General features: G+C 38.0%; 1 non-coding gene across 1 annotated transcript; it reads left to right on the top strand.

The window, feature by feature from the left end:
* The first annotated feature begins 10,030 nt into the window (after positions 1–10,030).
* Positions 10,031–10,138, top strand: LOC148561932 (small nucleolar RNA R71). Its single transcript, XR_015887221.1, has one exon. It is a non-coding gene; the product is annotated as a small nucleolar RNA R71 (small nucleolar RNA).
* The last annotated feature ends 361 nt before the right edge of the window (positions 10,139–10,499 follow it).

Below are 10,499 nucleotides of genomic sequence, written 5' to 3' on the forward strand. Positions count from 1 at the left end.
CTCATTAAAAAGCATGGTTAACCAGTTGATGCCTTTTTCTCCAAGACCCTTCCAAACCTCAATCGGAATATTATCAGGTCCTACTGCCCTGCCATTTTTCATCTGCTTTAGAGCCTCTTTTACCTCGAAGTCTTGAATCCTTCGATAGTAGTCAAAAACTAGAAAAATTAGAAAACCCCAAAGATCAAAACCCCATCCCCCCAAAAACCGGAGTACGAAGATAAGCAATGAATCTAAAATGATATTTGTTACATCTCTCACAACTGTGACCAAACTTCACAAATTACTGAATGATCATAGTATTGCAATTCATTTTTGTTTAAAGAAATAGAGTCTAACTGTTTTCCACTAATTCACTAAACTGTATCTAAATCTGATTTAAGAAGTTACGGAAGAAGACTACTAAATCCTTTATTTTCCCTTTTGTTTTAAAGTATAAAGAAAAAGAATACTGATAATTGTATTACAACCTTGTAACCTTGCCAATCATTTCTGCTATAATATTATAACTGCCCAACACAGACTTCGCCTATATATCATGCTCCCTAGTATCCGGTAGGATTCTGGTTGAAGAATTTTAAAATTCTAAAATATCGTGCCAATTATTCATAACAACAAAAGAAATGAGAACAAAATTTCTTTTACCTGACTCCAATTATCACTAAAAGTTACGGTTCTTCACATAATTATAAGATGTCAATTAAGTGAACGATTATGAACCAGAAAAAATTGCATAAAAAATGTAAAAAAGATAAAAATTGTACCTGTCGGTGTTCCCAGTTCCAAGTTGTTTCTGTACATGACAAAGAAAATTTAATTAATTATTATTATATAACTCTAAATGTATTATATATACTGTATACTACTTACTATATCAGTACAATTTTGTGTATGCTTTTCCAGTTGTCTTATCACATTCACGACAAGGATCAAATAAACAATATAACGGAATTCAAAGCTTATTCAGAACAGATCAGAACATAAATGAAACAAACACCAACTAATGACTTCATTTTCAGAACAAAACTAAGATTTTCAAGCAACTGAACACTCACAGGTACACACTGCTTAAAACGGAAAATCGTAAGAACTAAAATTGAAAGACCTTGCACATACCAGAGTAAGCAAAACGCAAGCTGAAGCAAATTCACAGAGTAGCACTGTTGCACACACATGCCATTATAATATCCCTGTTCTTGAGAATAACCCTATCAAATCAAATAATGCCAGATGAGCTAACATACCTTCTTAAATTGGAACCCTAGCCCTCTCAAATTTTAGAACCAAATGAAGGTGAATACATACCTTCTCGACGACGATGAGCAAAGAGAAGGCGATGCTGAGCGCCGAGTATTCCCGATGCTGAGCTTACAGTGACGGTCAGAGCAGGAAGACGAAGAGGAGCGATGGTTCTCGCGATCGATGGCGAAGTCATGATGGGTGAGTGGTGAGTGGGAAAGAGGAGCGACGGTGAGTGGGCAAGGTGACGGCGGGAGGGTGATGAGTGACAGAATGGGGAGAGTGGTTCTCTGATTTGGTGAAGAACAGTGACGCAAAGGGAAAAGGGGAAAAGGGGGTGAGTTACGTTACATACTGATTAAGTGTATTTGGTGAAAAGGGGGAAAATTACTAAGTGTTTATTTGACCATAAATATATTAGGCAACATTTTTAAAGTGCACTTAAAATGTAATAAATATGTTATTATTTAAAAGTATTTTTTTTATAAAAAAAATACTCATAAATATTAAAATAAGACTACATTTTATAAATGATCTTTATAATATCTATGGAGAGCTTTTTTAAATGATGTCACAACTGTGTTTTTTATTCTCATAACATAAAAAAAAAGTGATCTTTATGTTACACTTTTCAAATGTAGCCTAAAAAACGTGTAGTTGAATAAGTATTTTTTTGCAGTGATTTCTTGTTTTTTTCTTTTTTAACAAGAATAAAAACAAAAAAAGTCAAATAAAGAAGAAGAATAACATAATACTGCAACATTACTTGAAAGAGGATGAACCTACATTCATTGAACTAAAAAAAAGAGAAAGAAATAAGAAAAAAAAGAAGGAAAAAATGCAACATTAGAGAAAATATTTTTTTGTAGTTGCAGCAAATTTTGGGGTAAAACTAAGACATTTAAGTGTATTGTTTAAGAACTTTCGGTGGATTTATACTGATAAATTCTGCATAATTCAAAGTTCTTCCTTGATAAATCCCAATTTTGTGGTTTATCTTGTGCTTAATTTGGGTTGTTTTATCAACTTTTCTCACATTTATTCAATGAAAGAGCATGGTTTTGCAATTTTCCTTTGATTTGTGCTTAAATGTGAAAACATGCTTTTTAGGCCTTAAAATAGCTAAATTTAACTCACTTTAATTCCATTCAATACCTTGATATGTTTGTTGAGTGATTTCCGGTCCATAAGGCAAGTATTGGATGGAAGAAGTGAAGAGAAAAGCATGCAAAGTGGGAGAACTCATGAAGAAATGAAGGAACCGTAAAGCTGTCAAGCCTGACCTCTTCACACTCAATTGACCATAACTTGAGCTACAGATGTCCAAATGAGGCGGTTCTAGTTTCGTTGGAAAGCTAACATCCGGGGCTTCGAAATGATATAAAATTTGTCATATGTTGCTTCGCTTTCAGGGGCGCGCACGCGCCATTTACGCGTGCGCGCCGATGCTGCACATGGCCCATTAAAAGTGAAATCGTGGCCAGCGATTTGTAGCTCATTTTGGGCCCAATCCAACTTATTTCTGATGCTATTGAACCCAAGGATTGAGGGGAGAATGAACCAAGTAGTCATAGTTTAATTTTCATCATGTTTTAGAGTAGAATTATAGAGAGAGAGGCTCTCTCCTCTCTTTAGACTTAGGATAGAAATTAGGGTAAAAAAAAGTTAGGTTAATCACTCTCAAATTTCTCTTTCAATTCTTGTTTTGATTTTAATTCTCATTATATTTTAGTATTCTATAGTCTTAATCTTCTTAGTTTTCCTTGTTAATTTCTTGTTTTACTCTCTTTTATGTTGATGAACCATTGTTTGATCTTAATTTTCCTTAATGCAATTTTATGTTTCCATGCTCTTCTATGTTTATCTTCATTGTTATTGTTGATTTCTTGCTTATGATAGTTATGGGTTTTGTTAATTCTTGTATTTTGTGAAGTTTAATTTTATTGCACACTAGGTGTTTGATGAAATGTTTACACTAGTTTTTGAGTAGTTTCCTTCACTCTTGGCCTAGGCTAAGGGAATTGAGTGACCTTGAGTCATTGGGTCTTAATGATTTGGTGATTTGAGAACCCTTGGTGATCAATTTGATACTCATTGACACCAACCCACTACTAATCTAATTAGTAGATAGGTTGGGACTTATGGGTTGATGTGATCAAGCCTATTTGACGTACCTCAAGCTTAGGAGTAGATATTACGTACTTAAAGCTTTTGGAGGTAGACTTAATAGGTTGGCCTCTCATAATTATCAATGTATGGTTTGTAGACAAGGATGGTGATCTCATATTACCTATGTCTAGCCAAGAGTATTTTTTCTTTCTTTTATTTAGTTAATTGTTCAATTACTTCTCTTGCCATTTATTTTCTTGCCAAAATATCAAATCAAACCCCCTTGCATCTTCATAGCCAATAATTGATCACTTCATTGCAATTCCTTGTGAGATGACCCGGAGTTTAAATACTTCGGTTAATTCTTATTTGGGGTTTGTTACTCGTAACAACCAAAATTTTTGATGTGGGAATTGTTTGTTGGTTTGGAGCTATGCTTACAACGAAGTTCTTATTTCTAGAAGAGAAATTCTAGACCATCGAGCAAATTCTCATCATCAAAATGGCGCCGTTGCTGGGGAGTTGCAATGGTGTTACATTATTGGCTATTGTGAATATGTGAATATGTTTGCCTTTTGCTTATTTCTTAGTTTTTGTTAGCCTTAGGACTTGTTGCTTATTTTTGTTAGGTTTTGTTTTTATTTGCTATTATGAATTCTCATCCTCACTTTGGCTATGAGTTTGGCTCAAATTATGTTGTAGGGAATGGAAACTACAATGGTAACGTGCATCAAGGATGAAATAATCAAAGGTGGGAGGAGCCTCAAAGGATTGATCACTCTTCTTGGCAACAACCCCCTCCGGTTTGTTATAATTCTAATCCTAATGCATATCAATCTAATGGATGTGGTGACCCTTATTGTGATTGTCAACAACCACCATCACATGCCTATGAACCACCCCCTCAACATGACTTTGAACCACCTTACTCACAAGCCCCATACCACCAAATACCTCATTATGACCCTAATTCTTATCCACCATACCAACCACCTTATGAACCATATGAACCACACATGAAACCACCACTATTCCAACACAATTACTCTCAAGAATCACCTCAATATATACACCCTCCATACCCTTACCAAGATGAACCAACTTCCAATTATGAAACTTTCCTCCCAAACAATGAACCTTCTTTTTCCACACCACCTCCAATGGATGATTCTCTTCAAGAATGTGTTAGTTCTTATATTCAAAGGCAAGAATAGAACCAAAAGGGGTTCAAGGAGTTAGAAGCCAAGATAGCTACCATAGCAGAATGGTGCACGAAATTGTGATCTTAGGCAACGGCGCCAAAAACTCTGTACGCACGTCTTAATAAATTGTTTTTCATTCACAACTTTGATACAACTAACCAGCAAGTGCATTGGGTCGTCCAAGTAATAAAACCTTACGTGAGTAAGGGTCGATCCCACAGAGATTGTTAGTATGAAGCAAGCTATGGTCACCTTGTAAATCTTAGTCAGGCGGATATAAAATAGTTATGGAGTTTTCGAAAATTAATAATAAATAGACAGAAAATAAAGATAGAAATACTTATGTATATCATTGGTGAGAATTTCAGATAAACGTATGGAGATACTTTCGTTCCTCTGAACTTCTGCTTTCCTGCTGTCTTCATCCAATCAATCTTACTCCTTTCCATGGCTGGCTTTATGTAAGGACATCACCATTGTCAATGGCTACTTTTCATCCTCTCTGTGAAAATGGTTCGATGCGCTGTCACTGCATGGCTAATCATCTGGAGGCATCACCGTGGTCAATGGCTGCATCCCATCCTCTTGTGAAAATGGTCCAAATGCTCTGTCACAGTACGGCTAATTATCTGAGGTTCTCGATCATACTGGAATAGGATTCACCCTCCTTTTGCGTCTGTCACTACGCCCAACACTCGCGAGTTTGAAGTTCGTCACAGTCATTCAATCCCAGAATCCTACTCGGAATACCACAGACAAGGTTTAGACTTTCCAGACTCTCATGAATGCCGCCATCAATCTAGCTTATACCACGAAGATTCTGATTAAGAGATCCAAGAGATAATCATCCAATCTAAGGTGGAACGGAAGTGGTTGTCAGGCACGCGTTCGTGGGGGAATGATGATGATTGTCACGTTCATCACATTCATGTTGAAGTGCAAATGAATATCTTAGAAGCGGAATACATTGAATTGAATAGAAAAATAGTAGTACTTTGCATTAATTCATGAGGAACAGCAGAGCTCCACACCTTAATCTATGGAGTGTAGAAACTCTACCGTTGAAAATACATAAGTGAAAGGTCCAGGCATGGCCGAATGGCCAGCCCCCAAAACGAGATCACAGGATCAAAAATACAATCCAAGATGTCTAATATAATAGTAAAAAATCCTATTTATACTAAACTAGTTACTAGGGTTTACAGAAGTAAGTAATTGATGCATAAATCCACTTCCGGGGCCCACTTGGTGTGTGCTTGGGCTGAGCTTGAAGTTTCCATGTGGAGAGGTCATTCTTAGAGTTGAACGCCAGTTTGTAACATATTTCTGGCGTTCAACTCTGGCTTGTAACGTGTTTCTGGCGTTTAACTCCAGACTGCAGCGTAGAACTGGCGTTCAATGCCCTTTTACATCGTCTAAACTCAGCCAAAATATGGACTATTAAATATTGCTGGAAAGCCCTGGATGTCTAATTTCCAACGCAATTCGAAGCGTGCCATTTTGAGTTCTGTAGCTCCAGAAAATCCACTTTGAGTGCAGGGAGGTCAGAATCCAGCAGCATTAGCAGTCTTTTTTCAACCTCTGAATCTGATTTTTGCTCAAGTCTCTCAATTTCAGCCAGAAAATACCTGAAATCACAGAAAAACACACAAACTCATAGTAAAGTCCAGAAATGTGAATTTAACATAAAAACTAATGAAAACATCCCTAAAAGTAACTAGATTCTACTAAAAATAATGCCAAAAAGCGTATAAATTATCCGCTCATCACAACACCAAACTTAAATTGTTGCTTGTCCCCAAGCAACTGAAAATCAAATAGGATAAAAAGAAGAGAATATACTATAAATTCCAAACTATCAATGAAACATAGCTCCAATCAGATGAGCGGGACTTGTAGCTTTTTGCCTCTTGAATAGTTTTGGCATCTCACTTTATCCATTGAGGTTCAGAATGATTGGCATCTATAGGAACTCAGAGTTCAGATAGTGTTATTGATTCTCCTAGTTCAGTATGATGATTCTTGAACACAGCTACTTTACGAGTCTTGGTCGTGGCCCTAAGCACTTTGTTTTCCAGTATTACCACCGGATACATAAATGCCACAGACACATAATTGGGTGAACCTTTTCAGATTGTGACTCAACTTTGCTAAAGTCTCCAATTAGAGGTGTCCAGGGTTCTTAAGCACACACTTTTTTTGCTTTGGACCTTGACTTTAACTGCTCAGTCTCAAGTTTTCACTTGACACCTTCACGCCACAAGCACATGGTTAGGGACAGCTTGGTTTAGCCGCTTAGGCCAGGATTTTATTCCTTTAGGCCCTCCTATCCACTGATGTTCAAAGCCTTGGGATCCTTTTTATTTACCCTTGCCTTTTGGTTTTAAGGGCTAATGGCTTTTTGCTCTTGCCTCTTGGTTTTAAGAGCTTTTTGCTTTTTCTGCTTGCTTTTTCTTTTTCTTTCTATTTTTTTTGCCATTTTTTTTTCTGCAAGCTTTGTTCTTTGATGCTTTTTCTTGCTTCAAGAATCATTTTTATGATTTTTTAGATTATCAAATAACATGTCTCCTTGTCATCATTCTTTCAAGAGCCAACATATTTAACATTCATGATCAACAACTTCAAAAGACATATGCACTGTTCAAGCATTCATTCAGAAAACAAGAAGCATTGTCACCACATCAATATAATTAAGCTAAGTTCAAGGATAAATTCGAAACTCATGTACTTCTTGTTCTTTTGAATTAAAACATTTTTATTTAAGAGAGGTGATGGATTCATATTCATTACTTTAAGGCATAGACACTTAGACACTAATGATCATGTAATAAAGACACAAACATAGATAAACATTTAACATAAGAAAACGAAAAATAGAGAATGTAAGAACAAGGAATGAGTCCACCTTAGTGATGGTGGCGTTTCCTTCTTGAGGAACCAATGATGTCCTTGAGCTCTTCTATGTCTCTTCCTTGTCTCTGTTACTTGATCCCTAGTGATTTTGGTGCTCCTATCCTTAGTTGCTCCCAATAATTGTGTGGGGGAAAATGTATCCCCTGAGGTATCTCAGGGATCTCTTGATTTGCAGTCAAATGTTCTACCACTGAGCTATAGATCCTTTACATGAATCTCTCCATCTCCCATGACTTGGAGGTGGAAGCTTTTGTCTTCCCTTTTCTCTTCTCTTTTTTTTTTGAGGTTTTCTCTGGCCTTGGGTGCCATCAATGGTTATAGAAAAGCAAAATAAGCAATGCTTTTACCACACCAAACTTAGAATGTTGCTCGCCCTCGAGCAGGAAAAGAAAGAATAGATGAAGAAGAAGATGTGGAAGAAAAACTAGGATTATGAGGAGGGAAGGTGGGGATCCTGTGGGGTCCACAGATCCTGAGATAATCCTGTGAGGTCCACAGATCTTGAGGTGTCAAGGATTTACATCCCTGCACCAATTAGGCATGTAAAATGCCTTTGCATGCAATTCTAGCGTTTAAACACCGAACTGATGCTTGTTCTGGGCGTTCAACGCCCAGATGCAGCATGTTTCTGGCGTTGAACGCCAGTTCTGTGCTTGTTTCTGGCGTTTAGCGCCAGCTTTTCTTCACTGTGCATTTCTGGCGTCTGGACGCCATAATGCTGCTTGTTTCTGGCGTTCAACGCCAGAAACATGCTCTGTTCTGGCGTTGAACGCCAGACAGATGCTCCTTACTGGCGTTTAAACGCCAGTAAGATCCTCCTCCAGGGTGTGATTTTCCTTCTGCTATTTTTGATTCTGTTTTCAATTTTTCTATTTATTTTGTGACTCCACATGATCATGAACCTAATAAAACATGAAATAACAATAAAAATAAATTAAAATTAGATAAATAAAAATTAGGTTGCCTCCCAACAAGCGCTTCTTTAATGTCAATAGCTTGACAGTGGGCTCTCATAGAGCCTCACAGATGTTCAGAGCATTGTTGAGACTCCTCAACACCAAACTTAGAGTTTGGATATGGGAGTTCAACACCAAACTTAGAGTTTGGTTGTGGCCTCCCAACACCAAACTTAGAGTTTGACTGTGGGGGCTCTGTATGACTCTGTTTTAAGAGAAGATTACTGTGCCTCTTTTCCATGTTTACAGAAGGATGTCCTTGAGTTTTAAACTTAAGGGAGTCCTCATTCAATTGAAGGACTAGTTCACCTCTGTTAACATCAATCACAGCTCTTGCTGTGGCTAGGAAGGGTCTTCCAAGGATGATGGATTCATCCTCATCCTTCCCAGTATCTAGGATTATGAAATCAGCAGGGATGTAAAGGCCTTCAACCTTTACTAATATGTCCTCTACTTGTCCATAAGCCTGTTTTCTGGAATTGTCTGCCATCTCTAATGAGATTCTAGCAGCTTGTACCTCAAAGATTCCCAGTTTCTCCATTACAGAGAGTGGCATGAGGTTTATTCCTGACCCCAGGTCACATAGAGCCTTCTTAAAGGTCATGGTGCCTATGGTATAAGGTATCAGGAACTTTCCAGAATCCTATTTCTTCTGAGGCAATCTCAGTTGATCCAATGCATTCAGTTCATTGGTGAACAGGGGAGGTTCATTAGAATCTCTATGGTCTCTAGATGAGCCTCAGAGTCCTTTGGTTCCTCAAAGGGAAACTCCTTGTTGATCACTGGACGTCCCAGGAGGTCTTCCTTACTGGGATTCACGTCCTCCCCTTCTTCCTTGGATTCGGCCATGATGGTCATTTCAATGGCCTCGCACTCTCCTTTTGGATTTTCTTCTGTATTGCTTGGGAGAGTACTAGGAGGGATTTCAGTGACTCTTTTACTCAGCTGGCTCACTTGTGCTTCCAAATTTCTAATGGAGGATCTTGTTTCATTCATGAAACTCACAGTGGCCTTAGATAGATCAGAGACTAAGTTTGCTAAATTAGAGGTACTTTGTTCAGAGTTCTCTGTCTATTGCTGAGTGGATGATGGAAAAGGTTTACTATTGTTAAACCTATTTCTTCCACCATTATTAAAGCCTTGTTGAGGCTTTTGTTGATCCTTCCATGAGAGATTTGGGTGATTTCTCCATGAGGGATTATAGGTGTTTCCATATGGTTCACCCATGTAATTCACCTCTGCTATTGCAGGGTTTTCAGGATCATAGGCCTCTTTTTCAGAAGGCACCTCTTGAGTACTGTTGGATGCAGCTTGCATTCCATTCAGACTCTGAGAAATCATATTGACTTGCTGAGTCAATATTTTGTTCTGAGCTAATATGGCATTCAGAGTATCAATTTCAAGAACTCCCTTCTTCTGAGGCGTCCCATTGCTCACAGGATTCCTCTCAGAAGTGTACATGAACTGGTTATTAGCAACCATGTCAATGAGTTCTTGAGCTTCTGCAGGCGTTTTCTTTAGGTGAATGGATCCACCTGCAGAAGTATCCAATGACATCTTAGCTAATTCAGACAGACCATCATAGAATATATCCAGGATGGTCCATTCTGAAAGCATGTCAGAAGGACACTTTTTGGTCAGTTGCTTGTATCTCTCCCAAGCTTCATAGAGGGATTCACCTTCTTTCTGTCTGAAGGTTTGAACATCCACTCTAAGCTTACTAAGCTTTTGAGGAGGAAAGAACTTAGCTAAGAAAGCCGTGACCAGCTTATCCCAAGAGTTCAGGCTATCCTTAGGTTGAGAGTCCAACCAGATTCTAGCTCTGTCTCTTACAGCAAAAGGGAAAAGCATGAGCCTGTAGACTTCTGGATCTACTCTATTAGTATTAACAGTATCACATATCTGCAAGAATTCAGTTAGGAACTGAAAAGGATCTTCAGATGGAAATCCATGAAACTTGCAGTTCTGCTGCATCAGGGAAACTAATTGAGGTTTCAACTCAAAATTGTTTGCTCCAATGGTAGGGATGGAGATGCTTCTTCCATGTAAATTGGAATTAGGTGCAGTAAAGTTACCAAGC

Source organism: Arachis ipaensis, chromosome B6 (assembly GCF_059453495.1).
Source record: "Arachis ipaensis isolate K30076 ecotype BB chromosome B6, ASM5945349v1, whole genome shotgun sequence".
In the NCBI taxonomy this organism is placed as follows: domain Eukaryota; kingdom Viridiplantae; phylum Streptophyta; class Magnoliopsida; order Fabales; family Fabaceae; genus Arachis; species Arachis ipaensis.